This window comes from Crassostrea angulata, chromosome 8 (genome assembly GCF_025612915.1).
Source record: "Crassostrea angulata isolate pt1a10 chromosome 8, ASM2561291v2, whole genome shotgun sequence".
NCBI lineage: Eukaryota > Metazoa > Mollusca > Bivalvia > Ostreida > Ostreidae > Magallana > Magallana angulata.
In genome coordinates this window covers 55,556,672-55,583,400 of record NC_069118.1, presented here as the reverse complement: position 1 = coordinate 55,583,400, position 26,729 = coordinate 55,556,672, and the positions used below count along the sequence as shown (strand labels likewise).

General features: G+C 36.0%; 1 protein-coding gene and 1 pseudogene across 1 annotated transcript in view; both read left to right on the top strand.

Annotated features, from left to right (window-relative positions):
* LOC128158113 (E3 ubiquitin-protein ligase TRIM71-like) overlaps window positions 1-26,729 on the top strand; it is an 82,672-nt gene that overhangs the window by 11,460 nt on the left and 44,483 nt on the right. The gene's annotated exons all lie outside the window — the stretch shown is intronic.
* Window positions 1,584-15,739, top strand: LOC128158115 (uncharacterized; annotated as a pseudogene).

The following is a 26,729-nucleotide window of genomic DNA, read 5'->3' as shown; positions in this document are numbered from 1 at the left end:
TCATTTAACTCTTACAGATGTTTAGCTGGATATTATAGAACAAACAAGTAGTTCACAATCTATCGATTACGATTTATTGGTTTCATATTAAGCCGTGGTTTTGCTCTCGTCGTTTCCGGTATTTTGTTTGGATAATGAGCCGCAAAATTGAAAATAAATAAACAAAAATACAAAGTTGACAACGTAAATCTAGTGAAAATGTTATTTTTTTAAAAGTATTTTTAGGCACAGAGCATTGCTTCGAATTCGAAGTTGAAGAGGGCGGCCATAACCCTAAAAATATTTAAGTGTAAAATAAAAAAAATCGAAATTTATATTCGGGGGTGTTGTTGGAGGGAAGGGGGTTGTTATTTACTACTGAAAACTTTATTACAGTGATTTATATCATGCTTTTTTGATGAATAATTTCAATACATTTTTTACAGTTACAGAAAAGTGGAGGGAAAATTTTGTATAGCCATACTGTGCTTTGCAAACATGTGAGCCCCCCCCCCCCCCCCCCCCCGTGCGTTGCTATATTTAAACCTTTTATTTACTATTAATTTTCCTATATATTCACTTTTATGGGCTTAAAATTACCCACCTTCGCCCATCTTCTTAGTGGTAATGTTGCAATGGTGCGGCTTAACAATGACATTATTATTTTCATCTTTGAAGACATTCGGACATCATTTAATACATATGTTGTAATAAGCAATAAACTCATGAGTTAAGGGGGGAGGGGGGTCATACTGTGAAATATATTGTCCTTTTTAATATTTATACGGATTTTCACAGAAGAAGTAAACAAGTATTTCATTCAATCAACACAAAATCAAAAATTTCATACTCAAACTGTCCTCGATTTGCTTTTGTGTCACTCCCAGGGAATTAAAGTAAAATATCAACTTTTCACCTCAATTTCACACTTTATTACCTTATTTTCAATTCAATTTTTACATGATCACAGAAAAGTGGGGGGGGGGGGGCGTAACTCCATTTTAATTCCATTTTTTGTATGTAAATTTCAGAAAAATATTTGCTGTGCAAAAAAGTTGGGGCAAGGGGGGGGGGAGGCCGAATGCTACGTGCCTGTTATTATCGCAAAGACGATAACTGGTACATGCAGTAAATCATAAAACATGGCAAATTCGGGGCCTGCTAAAACTTGCGGCACAAAAACAAGATTGATAAACAAGGAAATCACCATTTTAAGCATGTCAAGTGTTATCCAAATAAATCAAGAAACAAGGAACTACAAAAAAGTTAAAGTTTAGCCGATAATTGGTACAGTGCCAGTAACGTTATGTCTAATTTTCATCATATCGTGATTACGCACATTATCAATTTTTGAGAAATCTAGCCGCGCTTGATCATCATTTCAACTTTATTTCATTTCAATCTCTTGGTATTGACTTCGATGAAAATCAATACATTAAAAAAAATCTATATGGTAAAATTAAAAGCAGAGCGATGTACACTACACCCGTTGCTCGGAAAAAGCTCTGCCGGAAAGGCCAGAAAAGTTGCGATATGTAGTGCAGACGACAGTGGACGTGATGTCAAGAGTCGAAGAAAACTATAGTTCTGTGGAAGAAGAGGTAGAGGCCTACACATCAGGGAGTTTGATTTTATACACTAACTGATATAAGTATATAACGTAAAAATTGAGGGAATTTTACTTAAATAATATTACTTTCCTTCCACTGCATTATGTTTGATCAGGGACGTAAAATACGTGTCTAGCTTGATTTCATTGGCATATCAAGAAATATCAGACTATAACCTTGATTTAATGATTCAAATTATTTAACCATTGACACAATGTATTTATTATATCCGGAACTTGGTTTTGTCTTTTATTTAAATCAATCACGTGATTTTAACAGGCCGCCGACCAGGAAGAGGAGTAAACACGAACTAGGAAGATCAAACATGGACATTGTCGTCATTTTGAGTTGTAGGGCTTTGTGAGGTGCGTAGTTTGTTAAACGTATGTTATTACTGATTGTTGAAGAATTATTTCAATCTTATGCTATAACAGAGTTGGCGAAATTGCCTTAAATGTACCAGCTTATGAGTTGTTATCAGTCTAGACGGACTCCCAAAACGGAGTCAATGGAAAAGAATTTCTGTATTTTGGACTCCGTTTTGGGAGTCTACGCATGCGCACTTGTACAAAAAATGGCGATTTTTCGATGAAAACATGGGGTCCACGAGAAATCATCTTGCAAAGTGCTGCATGTGTTGGCAGACTTCTAACATGTTTTAAAAGACACAGGATATAATTTACTATCGATCGTATTTGCACGAAATAGGTGTTTATTTGCACTTAAGAAAGTTATTTATCTCCGAAGTTGGATGTTTGGACGATGCTTAAAAAGTGATAATTTTGTGTTTTTCATGGAATTTTATCGTTACTAAAAGGTAAATTGCATTAAATTGTACTTTCTCTGTATTGTGTTACAATTCAAAGTCACCAAACACTCAAATTGATAAGTGCATAAACGAAAAGGGACCCGACTACTAACAAAAACTGGCTGCTCTAGCGATGTTTAAAAACGTCTTATTTGTTTTGAAAAAATAGAATTGGTAGTTTAAAAACCTAGAAAATTAAACAAATTGTCATTCTAGATACAATAACTCTTTAAATTAAACAGATAATTATCATCAAAACAATTATAATCGGTCGCGGCGTTTCCGATGTTAGTTAACCATATTAAATGCATAATTATTCAAGATAATTCAGTAATTAAGCCTGAAAATGATGTAAATGAGACTATATTTCAACAAACAATGATAAATAACCATATCCAAGCATTTAATTTATTTCTAAAAAGTTATAGTTATGCGCGATCGAAGATATGGGTGAATTTTTCATTTTAAAAATTAATCTTACGTAATACAAGTAAACAGTTATAAACATTTGACATAAATATGCCAAATAAACGTTCAGAAATGTTTTTGAAAGTTTAAAATTAATTTTTGTCGTGTTTTTGGCCAATTTTATAGATTTATTTAGAACTAAGGGGCATAACTCATACGTTGTTTACATTAGAAACGCCATTTTACCGCAATGCATGATGGAGCCAAAGACTCCGTTTTGGGAGTTAACTCCGTTTTGGGAGTCCCGTCTAGACTGGTTATAAGGGAATCGTTAACATGTTGCTGTCCTTTCAAATTATCTAGCTTGATGACCATGATGACTATTGGCTAGCACATCATGAAACTAAATCATCTAGTCATCTTTGTAATTTAATAGGATAATTAAGATTAATGTGACTGCTCTTCAACTTGTCAGACATTAAAACAGCACAATTACTATAGTAGATTTTATACAGGAAACCTAACCAGGAAGAGAAAAAACCAAGCACATTGTCGCCATTTTGAGTTGGAGGTGAACAGGTTTGTAATTTGTTAACTGTGGGTATCAATACATGTAACTATTATCTGATTAAGTTGATAATTTAAACCTAGTGTTTTATCTCTACTGGCGTGCAACCTTATATTCATGCCAAGTACCTTTCCTAGCCAGTGCATTGTTACGTCATATTTTGTACATGATTTTATTTCATTGTGTTGATAGAATGACGTAACAATACACTGGCGAGAAATGGTTCTTGGCAAGAATTGGTTGTTTGTCAGTAATTGTCAATTTAGTTTTTATTTCTGATCAAAATTTGGCCATTGTCTGTCATTGTCGTTGTTGTAAATTTCAACATTTTCATCTTCTCTAAAACTGCTTGGTCAATTTCATCCAAACTTGGCACAAAGCTTTATTGGGCAAAGGGATACAGTGGGGCAACAGCTTGGGTACCAATTTTTATGTAGGAATACATGGAGGAAAATCTAATTTTCGAAAACCAATCAGCCTGAAAAGCTGTAACTTGTGCACCACTCAGGTCTTGTAGTTTCAAGTTTATGAATTATAATCTCTGGAGTTAGTGTTGGGCTACTATAGGAGAGTTGAATTTCTAAACAGGAATACACAGAGAAAAATCTTTTCAAAAACCAATTATGAAGTTGTCTAGACATTTTGTATTTGATACTCTAAAGACGGTTAAAGCTTTTCATTGACTTTATTCTCAGGTGAGCGATGTGGCCCTTGGGCCTCCTATAGCATTTTAATTCACTTGAATATTACTGAAATTTTATAAGCCTGTATATAAAAATCAAGAAAATATGTTAAATGGTAAGAGGGATGTATACGTTCCGAAGGTGTGTTCAATAGAGCGGGTGTTGCACATGCTCGCCAAAATTCCCTATACCTGCAACACAACTTTTAGTGAGCGCTTGTGAGCACTCGTTCTTTTGAACACACCCTTGGTTATATATGATATGTTTTTGGTGCGACTGTTGAGGCGAGCGCAGCATAGAAAAGAAAAATCTCACCCTACATATGTAGTGATCAAAATGAAATTAATCAATCATAACTATGAAACAACAGTTTGTTCTTTCATTTCTATTCCATTGTTATATTACTAAATTTTTAATGGTCTGATAATACATGAACTTAAGTATTCACTTGATGTGGAGAAACTTTGGTGATTTGTTTCCAAAATACCCTTAGAGAATTTTGTTGCATTTTATTTTATAATTGATTTTTTAAAAAATATATCCCATTGCAATTAATACTATGTAAAAACTGGAATACAACTTGTCAAGGGAAAACAACTTCAAAAATATAACTATGGTAATATATACAACACACCAATTCATACAGTACAGGCTTGGTAAAGGAAAACAGGAGTTGATATTGATAAGAATGATTTTTGGGGGTGTTATCCCTAGCTTAGTCGACTGACCTATCAAACTTATTATTTACATCATGAAATACTATGTACAAACAACTGGAACTGACTTTCTCATTGAAAAATAACAAAATATTTTTAGTGTATATCATTACACAAATAAGGTTCTTTAGTACATTAACATATGCAGGGACCAACCTAGAGCAAAATATTCGGGAGACTTTGCTTCTCCCTAACACAAAAATTGGAAGAAGTTTAAGAAATCAGGGAGACTTCCATTACTTGACAACGGCATAACGCTAATGATGATATACACAGATTAGAGCTTTAAAATTTAAATTAAATTAGTTCTAAGCAAGTCAATAAAAAAAAAAACAACTTTTAAAAATTGAAAAAAAACTTATCCAATTTATGAAATTTGATTTTTTTGATATATTCATCCATTTTATAAATGAAATGGTTTGTAATTGTTTTAGCAATTTAATTTTAAGATTAATTGAGGAATAAATCTGTATTTCTGTATATTTTGGAGGTACAGTACTAACAACGCTGATCCCATATTTAACCATGCTCAAAAATCTTCTTCTCAAATACTATTAGGCCAGAAAAGCTGTAACTTGTATGGAGGCATCCTCAGGTAGTGTAGATTCGAATTTGTCCAAATCATGGTCCCCAAGGGTAGGGTGGGGCCACAATGGGGGAATGTATAGAGAAAATCTTTAAAAACCTTCTTCTCAAAAATTATTAGATCAGAAAAGCTTAAACGTTTGTGAAGGCATCCTCAGGTATAGTTTAGATTCAAGTTTGTTCACATCATGGTCCTCGGGGGTAGGGTGGGGCCACAATGGGGGATGAATTTTTACATAGAAATATATAGAGAAAATCTTTAAAATCTTCTTCTCAAAAACTACCAGGTATAAGGCCAGAAAAGCTCAAATTAGAGTGGAAGCATTCTCAAATAGTGTAGATTCAATGTCATGGTTCCTGGGGGTAGGACAGGACTCGATGGGGGGATAAATTTTTACAAAGGAATATATATAGAAAATCTTCTTTTAAAAACTATTAAGCAAGTAAAGCTTAAATTTGTGTGGAGGCATCCTCAGGTAGTGGTAATTCAAGTTTGCTAAATCATAGTTCCTGGGGCTAGGGCGGGCCGCATGTTGGAAGAATATTTATAAAGGAATATATAGAGAGAATCTTTAAAAATATTCTGGAAAAGTTTTCAGTCCAAAAAGCAGTAACTTGTGTGAAAGCACAGGTTGTGCAGATAAACGTTTGATGAAACCATGATTCTCTAAAGAAAAGTGGGGCCCCGAAAAAGGGGGGGGGGGGTTTATATAGGAATAGAGACAAATCTTCTTACAGGTACAACAAAAAAAGGGGCTTGGTATTTACCAAATAAAAATATGTGGATAAAAATTTGGCAGATTTTAAATGGTTTATAAGGAATGTCTACTGTACTTAGTTGTCAAGATATTTTGATATAGCTGCAATAGTGTAGCCCTCTTCGATTTTTTATATCTGATGTTTACTGGAGAGGGCTACAATTCCACAGGATCTCCGTAATGGTGCAAAATTGATTTTTTAATGCGGCTGACTTCGATCTGAAGAGATCCATTTTTTATTTGACTTCCTTTAGATAAAATGATTTTTTAATTCAGGTTGAACAAATTAACCGTATATAAATCAAAACCAGATAAAACACATAAGCATGTTTACCAGTCCTCTTTTTCAGCAGCCATGACAGTTCTCGCGTGATTTTATGGGATGTACGCTTAGAGTTTTGATGGGCTTGATAACGTGAATGTCAGTGTAAATAATCGATCCTACCTCGTTTTATCACTAAGACAACATTTGAGGAAATGGTATATAATGGAAAATTCATATTTACCGCGTTAATTATGTTTAAAATAGGGGAATTCCTATATTCAGTTCAAGATCCGCTCCTGAATTCTCATTGGCTGTCCCAAAATAAAACCGGTCAAGATCAGTAAACATAGCGGACAAATTCAACTTTCGTTGTTAACATACACGACAAATTACCGATATAAGGACTATACTTGATATTTTTGGATTAATTTATGCCATAGACATCTACAATGTTTGAGTTTAGGTAAGAAATGCAAATGTTATTGTCATTTATGTACGATTTGAGACGAAATCGTTGCGGGAGTGAATGACTCCCGCACTTGCACCATTACGGAGATCCTATGGAGTTGTAGCCCTCTCCCCCCCCCCCCCAAAAAAAAAAATCGGGAGAGGGCTACATTATTGCAGCTAATTTTGATACTGTAATGCTAATTTAATCAGTTAAGGCTATTGTTGCTCAGGTGCGCGATTTGGCCCCTGGAGATCTTGTTTACTATCATACAACTTGGCATAGAAATAGTAATCAATATTTAGAATCTATGAAGGACTTTACTTTTGGGCAGAATATTGGCGTAGGAAAATATCATGTTTTTCAATTCAGAATTGCTGCAAATTAATGAGTCTGGAAAAAGGTAGTGACCTTGACTTGACCTTTCTGTGATTAAACTAGTAGAATCATTTGGTTATATGATCTGTTTTACTGTGTCAAAATTTCATGAATTCTTATGCCTCCCTTCGAAGAAGGGAGGGCATATTGCTTTGCTGCTGTCTGTCGGTCCACCAACAGTTTCCATTCATTTTCTTTGCAGAGGATGAACATATTGGAATTAAATTTGGTATACAGGTTTATCATGATAATATCTAGGTCAAGTGCGATATAGGGTACGATCGAGCAATTTTCAATAGAGTTATGGCCCTTGGACATAGAAAAATTCCAGTTATTTACAGTTTCCCTCATTTTCTTCTCAGAGGATGAACATATTGAAATGAAATTTGGTATACAGGTTTATATCATGATAATATCTAGGTCAAGTTTGATATTGGGTAAGATCAAACAAAGTTATACCCCTTGGACTCAGAAAAATTCCAGGCTCTGGGATCATGAAACTGTCTTAAATCTGAAGTCAGACTTAAGTCAATAAATTTGCACTTAATTTTTTAGATTGTTCTTAAAGTGGATCACAAAAAAAAATGACTTAGGGGTAAGTCTGAAATATTGTCTTAAATCTTAAGACTGCTATTAGGCAGACTTAAGTTTATAGATTGTTACCAAGTAAGTTCAAAATGGCGACACTCGTTCGATTTTTAATAAGAAATGATCAGCAAAGAGGGCGGCTCCCTTGTCCTCGGGAGTTCTATTTATAGTTGAGGTTTTTCCCCTTTGTTTACTTACTATTGAAGTTATTTCCCTTTGTTAAAGTGAAAGTGTGTAAGCACGTCTGTATAATGACTGACATGTTATCCAGTAAGAAAATACGCTAATATTTGTGTGAAGCATCTTTTAAATATAATTTTTTAACTTTGTGATACATGTATATAATAATGTTTACGATACAGCCGATAGGAATCTTCAAACGAAGAAGAGTTCCACTTTTAACAAGTTCGGTCAAAAAATCGTGTGAGTTACTATGATGTTAAAGCTAAGACAAATCTTAGCTAAGTTTTTTCTTAGATCATTTTGTGATCAGCTTAAGTAAGTAATATTTAACTAAGTTTGAATCTGAGATTTAAGACAAAATTCTAACTTAAATTTAAGACAGGTTCATGATCCTGGAGCCAGTTATTTGCAGTTTACGTTCAGATGTATGCATTTAATAACATGTACTATTTCCCATTTGTGATGTAAATTAACTACATCATTCTTTTTCTTGTGAAGAAAGAACAGCTTACCGTAAATAATCGAATTAAATTCAGCAGTGATATAACAAGCATATAGGGTTAGAACAAGAGAACAACACTATTCTAAGTCTACGTGGATTTTGCATTGAATCAGCCATTTTTAAGCTATCATGATAACTTTAAAAAATTGCCCGAGGTGTCCCGAGTACTTCCGAATGGAGAAAAGATGTAAACATTTCCCTTTATTTATCTCCGTAAGAAATTTGTTTTCGTTCCTGTGAACTTCTATGGGTGAAAAATGATAATTGTTCAATGAAGATATCTTGGATATATTCCATTTTATTGATTTCAGCTATATTTCTTTCATAGGTATGTGTATTCTTATCAAAAATTATCAAAAAGTGATGGAAGCAATAACTTGGGACAGTTTTTTTTAAAAAATATAATCCGGCTGCAAAGCATACTTATCAATTTTTGAATAGGTTATGTAAATTTGAATGGATTGTAAAAATACATCGTCAAGTCAAATGAAGAAGCAATGATGAATAATTTTGGATATACAGTACAGGCAACGCGGATCCCGTATTGGCCCGCGTTACCGTCACGGTATTTTTATCGTTCCCGCGATACACCATCGCGGTTTTTGATCGCGGTATGGATTGCGACCGTGATGACACCACGACGGTGTGATTTACCGTTATTCCTGCTGCTGCTTGTTCTTGTTACTTTACCTGTACTGTACATTACAGGCAATGCGGGTCGCGTAAATCCACGTTAAATATGCGACTTCAGATTTAAGCATAACAGCTGCATTGTAAATAAATTGTGCTTCATATTAATATAAAATTAATAAATAATATTTATGAAATAGAATTTCGTGAAATTGGAAACTACATTTGAATTACAACATAACACAACATTACGCAAATAAATTATGTGATGTGTAAAAAAGAACACACATCTTTGTATTTGACGTGCTTATTTCAGTTATTATTTCTATTAGTTGTTAATCCTGTTTTTAGAACACTCTTAAAATTAAATATTTCATCGTATCAATGCAGAGCAATTTCATCTTCTCATTTTATAAGTTGACACGCATAGCGCCGTAAACTGTCAGTACATGTGTATGTTTTAAATTGAGAAATGAACAAATGTCGGGAATCAACTATCAAATATTTTTTTCCATTCAATAATAAAATTATCATTCAAATATAAAGTTGGTGCTGCTTTAAAGCGCCTTGAATAATAACGTGTCAGTATGCGTTCTTGTGTATACATATAAAGTTTAAGTCACGGTCATTTTCTGTGTATACATGTAGTGATTAACAAACTAAAGGGTAGAAGACGACATGCCCTTGAGGGTTTTCACACCTATTCACGACAAAAGAAAAAGTTTAAATCGCGTACGGCTTCGTCTAATCGCTCAACACCTTACAGAAGAGGAGAGAGAGAGAGAGAGAGAGAGAGAGAGAGAGAGAGAGAGAGAGAGAGAGAGAGAGAGAGAGAGAGAGAGGGCGTTTAGGAGTAATTTAACGTACACGGCGGTACACTTATGTAAAATATAGTAATATCCAATTCTAAATATTCATAAAATTAGTGTTCATAAAAGAATATGGTACACTGTGATTGAATCCATCATGCAATTTCAGATTTGAGTCCACGTGCTGCACCTGTCAATCAAATCAGCCCGCTAGTTCTACCACGTGTTCCCTCCATGACAAAGTTTCGTTCTATTAGTTTTATTTTTAATAAATAAAATAAGAAGTATATCTAACAGTTAAATTTTTACAATGTTCGTGATGCTTGATTTACTGTGTTTAGAAAGTTTAATTCGTTGTGTTTTTTCTCTCTCTCGTTTACTTAATAATGGAGGTTTTTTGCGGGAAGGAACATCTTAAACACGTTTAACTGTTAAAGAACGCAGTAAAATGAATCAATTATTTAATATAACTATTAGTAAAATTGTTTGATATACATGTAGAATTCTTCTTGGTCAATCGTTACACAGATTATCTACCTGCCTCATTCCTGTGTATTCTGTGCGTTCAAGCGTAGAGTGATTTCCTGTCAGTGCGATAGTTTCACACCTTTGTGTAAAACAATAGGGACTAAAGTCAAATAAAGTTAACTTTGACAGACATAAAACTTTGAGGTGAGTGGGGGGGGGGGGGGGGGGGAGGTTAGGTTACGAAAACGGGTTTACATATGTGTAGTAGCTTTATATACAATAAAATTACAAGCACACATAAAATGATATCAATACATTTACTGAAATGTTTAAATGGGTTTTTTTCGGCATGAAATATCAACAGCAAAACTTTCAAAACATGTTCCTAATTCGTTTGAAATGTGTAAGAACATAGGAATACGTTTTAACAACATTTCATTCTCAAAAAAAATTATCTAGTTATTCTGGAGAGAGAGAGAGAGAGAGAGGGGGGCTCGGTCGCGAGCGAACGCTAACCTCCGTCACGGCGGGTAGCTGGTACACCATCACGACAACATGACAAGGGATACCCACAATATCTTTCGATTACATAATTTTATGCAACTCTGGGTATCTCTAATGCTCCGTACTCTCTATTTGTTAGAGATACACGTTCATTTGATTTTTCGCATTACGATGGGGCGTATTCGACACGATTTGAAGCTGGAGATTGTTAGAATGCATCGGAGCGGTACTTCTGTAGCTGGGATTCGTGGACGACTTATCTCCATGGGACACATTAAATATTCAAGTCAGACTGAGTATTGAAGAACACACGGCTTCGCACTTGAAGATTGTCGTCGCAAACGTAACGCACTAGAAAGTGGGAATCCTCGCGCAATGACAAACGTCGAGCCAAACTTAAAGTAACGCAACACGAAATCACTAAAACGTGAATACACAAAAATGTTCTTTACACGTACATGTAGAAGACCTTGAAAGAAATGAACCGAACGTGCTAAAAATACCGGGTTGCTAATCATAGGAAGCCCTGATTTTGAATCACTTGCTCATCATTAGTTGACACGCATGGACTTCAACAACAAACAATACAAATGTAAGCGGACCATTTAATTGTTAAGAAAACACAATCACACTGCGTACACATTCATAATTTTAAAATCATTTCATGATAATTTTTATTTTAACGACCTTCTTGAAATATGATAATGGAATCGAAAATATTTTATTTGCGACTGCTGCACAAGTATTAAATTAAATACTATAATAATATATTTAATAGCTATGAAATAAAAAAAAAATTATTAAAAAAGATTACAAGTATTTTGATTATAATCTCTGTCAAAATCTGGTTAAATATCGTCATTAAATATAAATTAACATGCAATTTATTTGTCATTCGGGGAGATAACTCCCGCTTGTATACGATACTTTTCCATCGATAATTTTACCGTGACGGGGACAGGTAGATGATCAGTTTACCGTGATGGGAACGCGGGATACCTGTCTCACCTGGCCGATCACCTCGATGTGTTTATACCGTGACGGGGCGCGGGAAACACGGGATCCGCGTTGCCTGTACTGTACTCAAAAAATGTAACATTTTAGAACTATATATTGTATGTAATTCTTGATAATTCAATTAATTAAAAATAATATATGCATGCACCGGTACCTGTAGTGTCGTGTAGGTGTCGGTTGTATTTTTAGTCAGGGGGATAACTTTTCAGACAGATGCTTTTATTCACCTGTAATTTATCATCAAGACCACGGCAGTGTTAATTTGCTTGACAGCTCTATTGCAGGGATACGCGGTTTTAACCGAGACACCTGTTTTTGACTGCAAAGGTGCACGGAAAATACGGGATCAGCGTTGACAGTACTGTATTAGTCAAACCCTTTGACACAATTACAACCGTTATATAGAGGATCTTATTTTTTTTAAATAACTGTAAACAAATGGTTTCATGATTATTTAAGCATTCATTTGGCAGAGTTATTAACTAATTACAAGTTAAGAACTAATTGTATTATCAACATTATAAGAAATAAACATCAGTTGCACAGTATGTGGTTGCATCACCCGTATTTAGAACCCCTAAAGATTAAACAGTTTCGAGTAATTAATCATATAACAGAAGTTACCTTAGGCTGTGAAAATGTGTTTAAAATTGGTTAATTATCATTTCTTTGCCTTTGGGGTTAATTTACAAGATTGTGAACTCATAATACAGGGCTACTTCAATTTCTCTTTCGGAGTAAATTCCGACGAAGTTACCGATCAAAAAACGACTATTTCACTCCCTAGGTTGGTCCTTGATATGATGCATTATATAGTAATTAAAGTGCGATTGACTGTCCAGTGTGAGATCTAGAATTTGTCCAAAACGATGCACGTATCAATGTAATTTAAGTAATTGGAGCCTCACATTAAAATTTATCTCTCTCTCTTTCATTCAGATCATGCTCCCCTTGGTTACATAAATAGCTGAAAACGTACAATTGTGGCCCTTTTAAATTTGATAACTGCCTTTTTATCCTCAATTTATTTGTAAAAGATTTTTATGCCAGGATCTCAAGAGAACATGGGAAGCCATTTGCAATTTACTGAGAATTGTGGGTTTTTGGTTTGGAGTTAGAGCTTGCAGTGCTTGCCGACATTTGTATACTAAATGATATTGTCCTACATGTCCTACAGGCCTAGTTTCACAGATTGGGACCAATCATCCGAATGGGTCACCAAAGCCTGTTTGGGATGTAATGTCCAAAATAGTCAGTCACACTCTTTAAAACAAGTTATATTTATGAGTAATTTTTGTTTAAAAGAATTTAAATGGCTTTCTGTCTTTTAAGCTCTTAAGTGTCCTGTTTGCAACAAGAACAATGTTTTTCTTAAAAAAATACCAAAGTTTTATAATAAGAAATAGTCAAATGATCAAAAACTTAAAAAAAGTGATATATCATTTTTTTATTTTTTCAGAACATGAGTAAAAGTATCTGACCATGGACAAGCGCTGGGCCCAGGATGTGTTACGGTGTCGTCTCTGTGAGACCCCAGGCCCCCCTATGTACTGTGACATTTGCCACATACATCTGTGTAAAGCCTGTGTGGGGGAACATCTCTCTGATCAATCCAAAGAACACAAAGTGCTGCCATTTAAAAGAGAGGATCTACTCCTAAATGCCCAAAACATTCCTCAAACATAAGTGTACTTTACTGTAAACAATGTAACATTCCTATTTGTACAACATGTCTTTCCTCTGAAGAACACAGTGGCCATCAATTTATTGAAATATCTAAAACCATGGACAACAAGAAAGAAATGATTCAAAAAGATTTACAAGAACTAGAGAAATCCATTTATCCCAAATACCAAGAGATTGCATCCATTATCCCAGTCCAGAAATCTGCTCTGAGTGAAAACTCCCAGAAATTAACAACAGAAATTGACAAACATGGAGAAGACTTGCACAGAGAAATAAACACCATTTTCAGAAACATGAAATCTAACGTGGAGGAAACGGAGACCAAACATCTGGCTGTCTTAGACAAACAGGAAGATGAAATTAAACACACCATTTCTGAAATCACACAGACCATTACTGAACTAAAGACGTTACTGGACTCCAGTGATGTCAGCCGTGTCTCTGCCTACAAATCCAGGAATGATGAATTCAGAAGATTGCCTCCTAAACTCACAGTGTCCTTACCAAGTTTTACCCCTCAGAAGATCAACAAAGAACAGCTTTATCAACAGTTTGGTTCTCTGTCAGCGTCATCTATCAAAACAGAAGAACATGGCTACACCATGGAATCTCCCGGTGCTGAGTCCTCTCCCCCGGACAGACCGCTCATTGATGTACCACGGATCATCACACAGATAGACACCGAGTATATAGGATTAGAGAGTGTGTCCTGTCTGAGTGATGAGGAGATGTGGACGTGTGGTGATGACAACATCATGAGACTCTACAACCTCCGTGGGAAACTAGTGAAGTCAGTCCAAACCAAGTCAGGGAAACATCCATACAACATAGCAATGACAAGGAGTGGGGATCTAGTTTATACTGATATAGTTGATAGAACTGTGAACATAGCGAAGAATACACAGATACAGACAGTGATCAGACTACGGGGGTGGAAACCTTTCAATGTCTGTAGTACCTCCTCTGGTGACCTCCTGGTTGTCATGGACAGTGATGATGATAAACAAACAAAAGTTGTGTGTTACTCTGGCTCCACAGAGAAACAAAGTATTCAGTACGACGACAAAGGACAACCTCTCTATTCATATGGTAGATACCCTAAATACATCAGTGAGAACAGGAACCTAGATATCTGTGTGTCGGACTATAGAGCCCGTGCAGTAGTGGTGGTCAATCAGGCCGGGAAACTCCGGTTTACCTACACTGGTCCTTCCTTTACTACCAAGGGAACATTCGATCCACTCGGCATCACAACAGACAGCCAGGGTCGCATCCTGACAGCAGACTGTACCTATAACAACCAGCGTATCCACATCCTGGATCAGGACGGACAGTTCCTCCGCTACATTGACAACTGTGATTTACAGTATCCATGGTGTTTATGTGTGGACACCAGAGACAACCTCTTTGTGGCTGAGTACAACACAGGTAAAGTGAAGAAAATACAATATGTGTAGAACATTACACAGCAGTGTAACATTGTTTATATGTATTACATGTTGACAAACTGACTGTGTGTGTATATAAAACATGTATTAGCATAAAGATAATTAATTATATTATATAATAGAGTCATGCATATAAAATATACGTCCATTTAGTTCATGTCAACAATATCATTGTTTTGTTTATCATGTTTATACATCATAATAACAAACTGTTTTAGTGTAGTCATTGTATTGTCAATGAATTAAATGTTTATACATTTAATGTCTAAACAAACTGTGTACATTATAAGAAGACAATCAGAGAAACCTCGTTTGGTATTTGTCAAACAAATCAAAACATTTTAATGTTGATAAAATGACACTTAAAGTTGAATTAAACATGTTAAATATTTGTAAAAAAAAATCTTTTTGGCTCTCCTTTATCATGTTTATATTAAGTTATGAGTTAATTTCAATCATTTTAATAAGAATAGAAATATAAATCATACATTTTCTTTTCTCAAAGCAGATAAACTGAAGGTACCACATTTGTTGAACATTAGAATGGTGTTTATTTGATCTTTGTTCCATTTTAAAGATTTCTGTCACTGAAGATTGAGTAACTTTTGTTTCTTGCACATTAGTAATAAATCCTGCAGTTGTACATTGTGTACGTTAAATAATGTTTTATCATGTCTAACAAATGATTTGTAAACAACTTTGTTATTTGGTTTTAATTAGTTTTTAACCACATAATTTTGAATATTACGGTAAAGTTGAAATGGACTTTCTAATTCAAACGGATGGAGGAAAATGTCTGAATGTTTGCATGATCTGGTAAAAATTGTTAAAACTGTCACCCCTTTCCCCTTTTTATGAATCGACGTTTGCAAACATGAAAATAAAAAAAAACAATAGACTACCTGAAAGGTTCAGCCAAGGGCTATACATGTAATACTGGCTGACCGTCAAGACTCATGGGCTCTTGTTTATTTTCCTGAAACGTTTGGTTGAATGTTTTATTGTAACGAAAAAATTCATCGCGTCAGCCATTTGTTGAATTACATTGCCTTATTTCAATTATAAAAGCATGAAATACTCGGCTTTGAGTTTCTGAAATGTGGCACTATTTGAAGACGTTGATATGGATATACTAGTTATTACATGCGCAGATCTAGAATTTTTTCCCCCGGGGGGGGGGGGGGGGTTCGACGTACATGAGTTGGGGGGGGGGGGTTCTGAGGCTTATTTTTGGCAATTTTATTTTGTAGATATAAAGAAATTTAAATTTTGCGGGGGGGGGGGACTGGACTCTCCTCACCCCCTCCCCTTCTAGATCCGCGCATATATTATCAATACCTTAAAACCTTGAGAATTAGCCGGATTTGATAGTACGCCGGTTTTCAAAATAAGCCACTTATTTCTTGCTTTGAAAATTACTAAAAAAAAAAAAGCATGTTTTGAAATAAGACAGTCATGACAGTGCCTTTCATTCAGGAAAGATTGTGTTTTTCTACAATCAAGATGTTAAACAGAGTATTATTTTAATTACTTATTTTTTATTATAAAGGTATATAACAGTTATGATTACTTTTAAAATAAATCATCGAAATCTTAAGGTCTAGGTCTAGTAGTCGCCATTGCTAAAAGCTCACTGTTTTAAAGATAGACACTCAGAAGTAAAGACACAAACATGTTCATTTAACTCTTACATATATTTAGCTAGAACAAACAAGTAGTTCACAATCTATCGATTATGATTTATTTGTTTCATATTATGCTGTAATTGTGCTCCCGTCGTTTCCCGGTATTTTGTTTGGATAATGAGCCGTGAATTGAAAATAAATTTAAAAAATACAAAGTTGACGACGGAAATATGGTGAAAATGTTATCATTGGCACAGAGCATTGCTTTGAATTCGAGGTTGAAGAGGGCAGCCATACCCCTAAAAATCTTTAAGTGCAAAAATAAAAAAAATCGAAATTTATATTCGGGGTGTTGTTGGAGGGAAGGGGGTTGTTATTTACTACTGAAAACTTTATTACAGTAATTTATATCACACTTTTTGATGAATAATTTCAATACATTTTTTTACAGTTACAGAAAAGTGGAGGGACAATTTTTTGTAGCCATACTGTGATTTGCAAACATGTGAGCTCCCCGTTCCCGTGCGTTGCTATATGCCTTTTATTTACCATCAATTTTCCTATATATTCACTTTTATGGGCTTAAAATTACCCATCTTCGCCGATCTTCTTAGTGTTAATGTTGCAATGGTGCGGCTTAACAATGACATTACTATTTTCATCTTTGAAGACATTCGGACATCATTTAATACATATGTAGTAATAAACAATAAACTCACGAGTTAAGGGGGGAGGGGGGGTCAAACTGTGAAATATATTGTCCTTTTGAATATTTGTACGGATTTTCACAGAAGAAGTAAACAAGTATTTTATTCAGTCAACACAAAATCAAAATTTTTATACTCTCTCTCTCTCTCTCTCTCTCTCTCTCTCTCTCTCCATCCATACACACATGTAGAAAAAATGTCTGATATATTGGAGTTATCTCTCTTTGACCAGTAATGCATATTGACATCTACGTTATTAATACTAAACTCGTTAATCAGAAAAATTAAAACAATCCAACAAGATTGATTTGTACGCTACATTGAGTTGAATTTATTTGTCATTATTATTATTATTATTATTATTATTATTATTATTATTATTTGCATTTTTCATATCTGAAATACTCCATTTAGGCATCTGGAGAAAAGTGAAATTCAATATCAGACAAAAATATTGAACAATTTCCTGAATGATCATGAGATGCTTAACTTGCGTAGATCTTAAAGATGACAAAATTAGCTTTGGATTTCAGGAAATTATTTAGTTTATTGGACCTACAAAATATTCATGTGCAAAAAATAAAAAAATCTAAAAATGGGCATGATGACAACAGGGAACTATTTTATGGACCTACAAAATATACATGTTCAGTCAAAAAATGACCATCACTCGCTTATCATCGCTAGCTGCGACCCGAGTTCGATCCCCGAGATCGACGGTGGTTGTATGCACTGGCGTCGGAAGCAAATTGAAAGTGGGGGGGGGGGGCTAGACTGATCCTAAGAAATATTGAGAGAAAAAAACCTAATTCCCAAAATCATGAAAATCCTAATCCGAAGGGGGGGGGGGGTATACCCATTGTTCCAATAAAAAAAATCTTACCTACCATAATTTTTTTCCCAAAAATAACAAAATTCTTAATCCGGGGGGGGGGGGGGGGGGCTACTATGACTTTGACTCCAACTTCTCAATCTTTCAAACGTACATTACGGAACAATAATGTTTCCGGCGAAAAAAAAGTGTGTGGGGGGGGAGGCTGAACCCTCTATTCTGCTATGTGCCTAATGGTAAGGTCTAACTTAGCAAAAAAAGTGGGGGGGGGGGCCCTAGCCCCACCCCCCCCCCCCGCCGGTTTCGACGCCTATGGTATGTGATATGGTTTGGCGGTTGCCCGATTGGACACGTGGGTTCTCTACGGGTACTCCGGCTACCTCCTACACAATTGACCCCCTCGCGCTAACATCTGTGCCAACGAAAGATATTAATGTAAGTTGTAGAACTTGTTTATCAGTCGTTGTAAAATAAATAAAGTTCAGTTCAATGGCCATCATGGCAAAACGGAGTTAGTTTCCTTGACCAACAAATTATACATGTGCACTCAAAAATGGGCATCATGGCAAAACGGAAATATGTTTTAAACAGTTTTACCTTACGATTATCATTTTCATGACTCTACTAAAAATCCAGAAGAAAAAAAAAGTCAGTGGTACTAAGTTTTAAGCCGATATGCGTACCATTTGGTACCATTTGGTACGCATATCATAAAATGCGACAAGCTCTGCAGGTTCGGAAGATTACACTGCTCTAGTTATTTATTCAGGTCTTATTTCAGCAGGTAAAACATACGTGTTTGAAGGGCTACTTAGTCTGCACGTGTAGCGACTTATAAAATAAACTAAACCCGCATACTAATTGTTATTTCTTCCATAAATGAAAACTCCTATGATATGCGTTCCTACAAAAACAGATATAGATACCATAAAACAAATAAGAATTTCTGGATATGCGTACCATCTGTAAGATGATGTGCGCGCGTGCATGCGTGTTTGGGTGTGGATGTCCAATGTTTTTATTTCTTCATCAATAAAAAATGTTGAAATGGATTTAACCCCTGTCACACCGAAGCTGCGTCCTCACGGCCATCCCGCTGCGTCCTTAAATAATGTAAAACGCCAAGGTAAACGCAGTAGAGTCTCCTACAGCGGCGCACTTTGAACATGCACAAAGTACGCGCCGTGGCTCTGCGTTCTAATAAACACGCCGTAGAAGCGTAGTGAGGTCGCCGTGACTGCGCCGTAAGATCCCCAACAGCGCCACGAGAGCTCCGTCGGCGCGCTCAAGGAACGCAGCTAATCGCAGTGTAGACGCAGTGATAAGTCAATTGCGCTTGCACGGACACCTCACGGAGTCCTTTGGGATCTCACTGTGTCTCTATCGCGCTCTCACTGCGCATCCACGGCGTTTGAACAAGTTGTTTTTCATTTGGCTGCGTTCACACAGCCCCCCCCCCCTTGGTGCTACGTGCCTGCCATCAATATATTTTGATACATAAAACAATAAATTACGAGTTATCGGAGCTGTAACATTCAACAACGAAAAGTGCGTGAAAGTGCGTGATTGCGGGGAAAAGGTATATGCGACAAAATGCGTGATTGTGGGGCAACAGTATATGCGTAGAAGTGCGTTACTGTGGGGAAGGGGGTTAAAAGAGATCAATACAGCCTAAAAATGGCGACAGCCATCACGCCCTCTTAACGAAAACCGTACAGTGTACAAAAATATGTGTATACCTCTGTGATCAGATAGCCTTAAATCCAATGGCTGTTTTGACCAGAAACTTTCCAAATTACTTTCATGTAAAATAATATTAAAACAGAAATTGAAATACATTTCACTGTATTTCGTTAAAAAAATAGCCATTAACTTAAATTAACACTATAAAAGAGAAATATGTGTGATTCAAATTACATGCAACATGTATACACAGTTTTAAAAACGATCCTACGTGTCTGAACTTGGAATATATTCTATAATTAACAATTCAAATCTTAACACTTATATTAACATTACTAGTCCAATTTATAGGTGGATATTAATGAAAAATTCCAAACTAATGTACAAACTAGATGATATTGTTATAAATACAGCCAGACAAAATTTGAAAATTAAACTTGCAATAAATGTACTAGGCGAAAAAAAGATTAGATGCCTTAAACATTTTAGTCTGGTGGAGGGGGCAGCAATTGAGTTGAAAATCGACACTGGTGCGGCAAATACTTTCATCTCTAAAGAAGTTTATTTAAGTATTCTTCCACAGAACAGACCTGTACTGGAGCAAGTGCGGAAACAATTTGAAACTGCAGATGGAAGACCATTAAACGTAATTGGGACAGCTAATATGATTTTAACGTTTGGAAAGAAAGATATTTATTTCCGAGTTTTGGTGGGCGGCGTGAAATGTAACCTGCTTGGAAAAGACTTTATGATGAAAATCGAATATGTCACTGGGATTACAGGAATCATAATCTGATGATGAAATGTGTGCACACGAGTGAGGATAACGAGACAAGCTGTCCTGTTCGCTCAGTGGATAGTATTGTAATTCCATCGAGACATGAAGCTGTGATCAAATCTAAGGTGATTCCTAGTACTAATATGAAGGAGGCTATATTAGTACCACTGATGAAATTTGTCAACACACATGGACTTGTGGTTGGACAAGTGTTAGTTAATACAGAAAATAGTGAGATTTATGTGCGTGTTTTTAACCCGGGAGACAAAAAAGTTTTTGTCAAAGAAAACACAGAAATTGCATTAGTGACATGCGTTGATTTTTTCAGTGACGAGTTGCCGAATTCAATGATGTGCAACGTGGAAACTGGAATAATATTCCTGAATTCCTTAGAGAGATGTATACTGAAGGATGTAACAATCTTACACCAGAGCAAGCAGAGAAATTTAAGCAGTTTTTATTTAGTCGTAAAGCTGCGTTTGCCGACCCCGAGATGCCTTTACAGCGATCAAATGTTGGAGAACATCGAATCAATTTGAATGAGGAGAAGCCATTTAAAGAACCTGTAAGAAGAGTACCTATATTCAAACGAGACATATTGGATGCGGAAATAAATAAATTAAAAACTGAAGGTTTGATTGAAGAATCAGTAAGTCCTTGGTCATCTCCCCTTGTACTTGTACAAAAGAAAGACAAAACCTGGAGATTATGCGTGGATTATCGGCGCTTGATTGCTCAAACAATAAAGGATGCTTACCCTATTCCGAGAATTGCTGAAGATTTAGACGCATTATCTGGATCTAGTTGGTTTACATCGCTGGATCTTAATATGGCTTATCATCAAATTCCTATGCGAGACGGCGACAACGAGAAAACAGCATTCGGAACCCCTCGTGGAGGATTGTATCAGTATACAGTCATGCCGTTTTGATTATGCAATGCCCCCGCTACTTTCCAGAGAGTAATAGAACATACCTTAAGTGGATTGCAGTGGCATGTCGCAGTCCTCTATTTAGATGACATAATAGTGTATAGCATAAATTTTGAGGAACATTTAAGAAACTTGAGTTTAGTATTTGATCGACTTGAAAATGCTAACTTGAAACTGAAAGCCAAGAAATGTAGTTTCTTTAAGCAGGAAGTGACTTTCTTAGGACACATTGTTTCTAGAGAAGGAGTTAAAACAGACCCTAGGAAGACCAGAGCTGTTATGGAATGGAAAATTCCTCAGAGTGTAACAGAGTTGCGTAGTTTTCTAGGATTAGTGTCTTATTATAGACGATTCATCAAAGACTTTGCTAAAATTGCGAAGTGTCTCCACGGATTTACTAGCAAGAACACTCCCTGGAACTGGACAGCCGAATGTGATTAAGCATTTAATCACCTTAAATCAACATTAGTGAGTGCACCAATTCTTAGTTATCCAGATGTGACTTGAGGATTCTTTATTCTGGATACTGATTCAAGCAATGATGCGATAGGAGCAGTATTGTCACAGATTCAGGACGGAAAAGAAAAAGTGATAGCGTACGGGAGTCGTACACTAACAGAATTTGAAAGGAATTATTGTACCACGCGACGAGAGATGTTAGCACTCGTTTGTTTTATCAAACATTTTAAACATCACTTGATTGGACGAGAATTTATCCTGAGGACAGATTATGGATCCCTAGTGTGGTAACATAAGTTTAAAGAACCGGATGGACAGATTGCTCGATGGCTTCAACAATTAGCTTCATATACTTTCCAGATTCAGCATAGACCAGGAAAAAGACACGGAAATGCAGATGGTTTGACTAGGATGAATATTCAAAATAAGAAGTGTAAACAGTGCAAATTGAATGTGACAGAGGCGACGGATGAAGAAAAATACTATCACATAGAAGATTTGCGTAAATCAACGAACGGAGAAGATGTTCAATCTTGTGATTATGTGTGTGCTATTAAAACACTTTTCCAAGATCTGGATAAGATACCTATTGCCTTTTATTCAAGTGATACCGTACAACCACATAAGACGTCAAAGCGTGTTCCAAATCGTCCGTTACGAGCCAAACCCAAGAACAAGCCAGATAAATCACTGAGTTTATCAAGTATTAGAAAACATCAGTTAGACGACGGAGGTATATCACCCATTCTTAAGTGGAAAGAGGATTCGAACTTTCCAAAGCCAGCTAAATATTCTATCTCAAGTTTAGGCTTTGAGAGCAAATTTTTATACTCTCGTTGGGAGTTGTTGACTGTGAACGAAGGGGTATTATGCATTAAATGGATGGAAAATAGTGGTGAACGATTATGGATTATTATTCCTCAGAAGTTACGCAATGTTGTAATGTGGAATTTCTATGACGCTGTAACTGCCGAATATTTAGGTGTACGAAGCACCATTGATAAGCTCAACAGAAGTAATTATTACTGGCCTCATTTAAGAAGATATGTGCAGGATTAGATTGCTTCTTGTGATATTTGTGAAGAAAGGAAAAACCCACATAGAAAGAAGAGAAGCTATATAAAAAGTTATTTGAGCGGTGTTAAATTTGAGAGAATTGGAGTGGATATAGCTGGACCATTTCCTAAGTCAATGAATGGATTTCGTATATTATAGTGATCTCAGACTATTTTACCAAATTCACGGAAATATTTCCCTTGAGAAACATTGACGCTGAAACAGTGGCAGAAACTTTGTTTAAAGGATGAATTAAACGCTACGGGTGCCCCCAAGAAATACATTCGGATCAAGGTACTCAGTCAATTATTTCGAGAGATGTGCAAAGTTTTGCAAATAAACAAAACGCGTACAACGTCGTACCACCCTCAACCCGACGGTATGATTGAAAGATTGAACAGAACTATCAAGGATATCTTATCCAAGTACATTTCAGTGAATCAAACAGAGTGGGATAAATTAATTGACGGAATTGTGTTTGCGTACAACAGTACAATACACGAGTCCACAGGAATGACGCCTTGTAAAATGGTATTTAGTGAAGAAATGACTTTACCTGTGAATCTTATAACAAAAAATTTGGAAAGTGATGATATAGCTGTGTACAAAATTGAAGCGGAATATGTGCGTCATTTAGAAAGATGTTTGTGTGAAATGTATGAAATTGTGAGAGGTGAAACTAAACAAAGTGCTTTGAGACAAAAACGCGTTTACGATCGAAATGTGCGTTCTATTAATTATGAAATTGGAGATTTAGTTCGGCGGAGCCAGCCCAAAGTTACTGTTGGATGTAAAACAAAGTTAGCACGAACATGGGCAGGACTCTGGCTTATTGTAAAGAGACTAAGTGATGTATTGTTTCAAATAAAACACTCCCAAAATTCAAAGCCCGTGGTCGTGCATTCCGACAATATCAAACCGTATAGAGGGAATAAACAATACCCGGCGAGAAGCGATACCGAATATACAAGCTCCCAGCTGCAGAGGGTACCCGTCACGCATCGCCGCACAACAGCCAGTGGACGGAGACAAACCCGTTTGAATATGTCGCTTAACTTTCCACCCGGGGCCCCGTCAACAGCCGCCAGCCAATCAGATTCCGAATCAGAGGGAGGACCCAAAGACGAGACACTCCAGAATACCCCGACCCAGGAGATTGTTCAGACGAGACACGGACGGATTATACGAAAACCATTGCGATATAGAGAAAATTAGAAACTATGAGATGTGAAATTTGTGGCCGGATTTCTCCAGAATTAGTAATTTGAACTTGCATATTAAGGAGCAGCATAAGGATGAAATAGACTGTTTGAAGTGTAGTTTTTGCCAAAGAACATTTGTGCGAAGCTTCAATTTGAAGAGACATTACAGAGTTATCCACAGACTAGAGGGAAAGACCTGAAATGTGCCATGGAAGATAATAAGTTTACGGTCAACCGCCAAAGCTACGAAGAGGCGCGTAAATCTGTGTATGTGCTTAGTGAACAGTATGAAAACATATCGTCGGATGAGGATGAGACCACTTTCGCCATGAAGACAGAGAAATCTCCTAGAACATCTGATCATGCCCATAGTAATGAATGGAACTTCCTGAACGATGTGTCGGTAAGCTCCCTCGAGATTCCTTCGGACAGCTTTGTGAACGAACTTCTAGAAAATACAGAAGAAGACGCTGTTGTTGAGCACAGACCAGAAACTGAAGATGGTTTACTCGACTCTTCCGCTAGTGACAGTGAAATGGACACTGACGAGACGTTACTGTAACGAAATCTTCAGTTTGTTTTGTCATCAATAAAGTTACTTCAACGCACCCAGATGGACGAACGGAAGTAAGCCGAACCTCACAAATCATCTATTCCGAGTACGTAAATCCCGAAGATGTGGACTTCCGAAGCGTGGTTAGTGAAATTGCGGAACACGTTGCCGAGTGCTTGCGTAAAGGGAACGTTCGGGAGATGAAGGGAGACTTTTCCGTGTAAATATTGACATTGTAAATATGAACTGTTGTAAATAATTATTTTTAATTTTTTGAACTTGTATACTTTGTTGTTATATGTCTTGTTTATTTGTTTATATGTTATTTAAGAAGAGAACTGACGTTAGATATTTCTTTTATTTATACTTCATGCTTAAATACCTTTTGTATGGAACCAAAAATTAAGAGGGGGGAAGTTGTAACGTCATAAATTATATTCAGATTAATTATTTTCATATATCATCATTTTATTTCACATGTTCATTTGTATGTATATCTGTTGCTCCCGAAGAGCAACCGGTGTACCGGTATTATATAATGTGACCTCATTAAGGCGGCTGCTCTTAATGAGCAACCCTATGTGTATATAAGAGTGCGAGGGTCACAGGGAGAAGTTAGAGTTAAAGAGATAGTTAGAGTTAGAATTGTTGTTGTTGTCGTAGATATAGTCAGTGCTTCTTCTTGGATTTATTTTAAGACGATATTAAATTTGGAAATAATGTAAATAAATTGTAAAATACAACTTGGACTTTTCACTCAGGAATTATACTCAAAGAAAAGATTTTTCACAGTTATATGAATTAATTATGCCGTAACCGCTCTACGGCGCTACAACAGTCACTCACCAAAACCTGAACATGTTCATTCGTAATAATGCTGACATATCCTGTTTTCATCTTTCGTTGTTAGCGAAGTCTACCCCCCCCCCCTTCCGACGCCAATGTATATAACTATACCTTCAATAAATACATGTGTATGTAACACAATGCTTTTTCTCTTCATTAAGTTTTATTGTCTGGTTTTATTTATCAAACCTGCACAGCTTTTTAATTAGTATAATATGTAAAGATCTTCCGAGAAAATTCGGATTGGCAGAATTACCGATCTCAATTCGATTCTCAACATTAATTCACAGTGACCTTTAGTTAACTGTTATTAACTTTTTTGGCGTAATACCGTTATCTGTACCGCGGTGCAGATACTTTTTTGACGTTATTTGACGTAACGTCAACCATCGATAAAGATGTTTAATAAGTAAATCTGTGGTATTTGCCTCTTTTCATCGACTTCCTGTTGATTTCATTCTTAGAGCATCAATGGAAAATAAAATGAATTCACGAGACGGATCGAATAACTTTGTGAGATATTAATATTTTCGAATATATTTACATCAACAAATTTTAGACATTATTTTAATAAATGTATTATTAATCACAACTATGAAAAAATAGGAAATAATATCACTGTCATAGAGTTGTAAAAATATCTATACTAGTCTGCACCGCGATGTAGATAACAGAAGTATATATAGAGAGACGACATTCAATTTATCATGATAAATAAACTTCCGAAAGGGAAATAATCCCGGGAAAAGGTTTTTGTTGGGGGAAAACATCAGAAAATGGGGTTTAGAATCTCTTGGGGGAACATTCTAAAGGTGAAATAAGAGACATCTGAAAAAGGCTCAAACTGATCTGCACCGTGTTGCAGATATAAAGAGCGACACTCAATTTATCATACTTAATTGAAATAGGCTAAAACTAATTTGCACCGCGGTGCAAATAACAGGAGTACATGTATATGTCGACAGAAGACACTGACAGTTTTTCATGATAAATATGCCTCAAAAAAGCGAAGAATT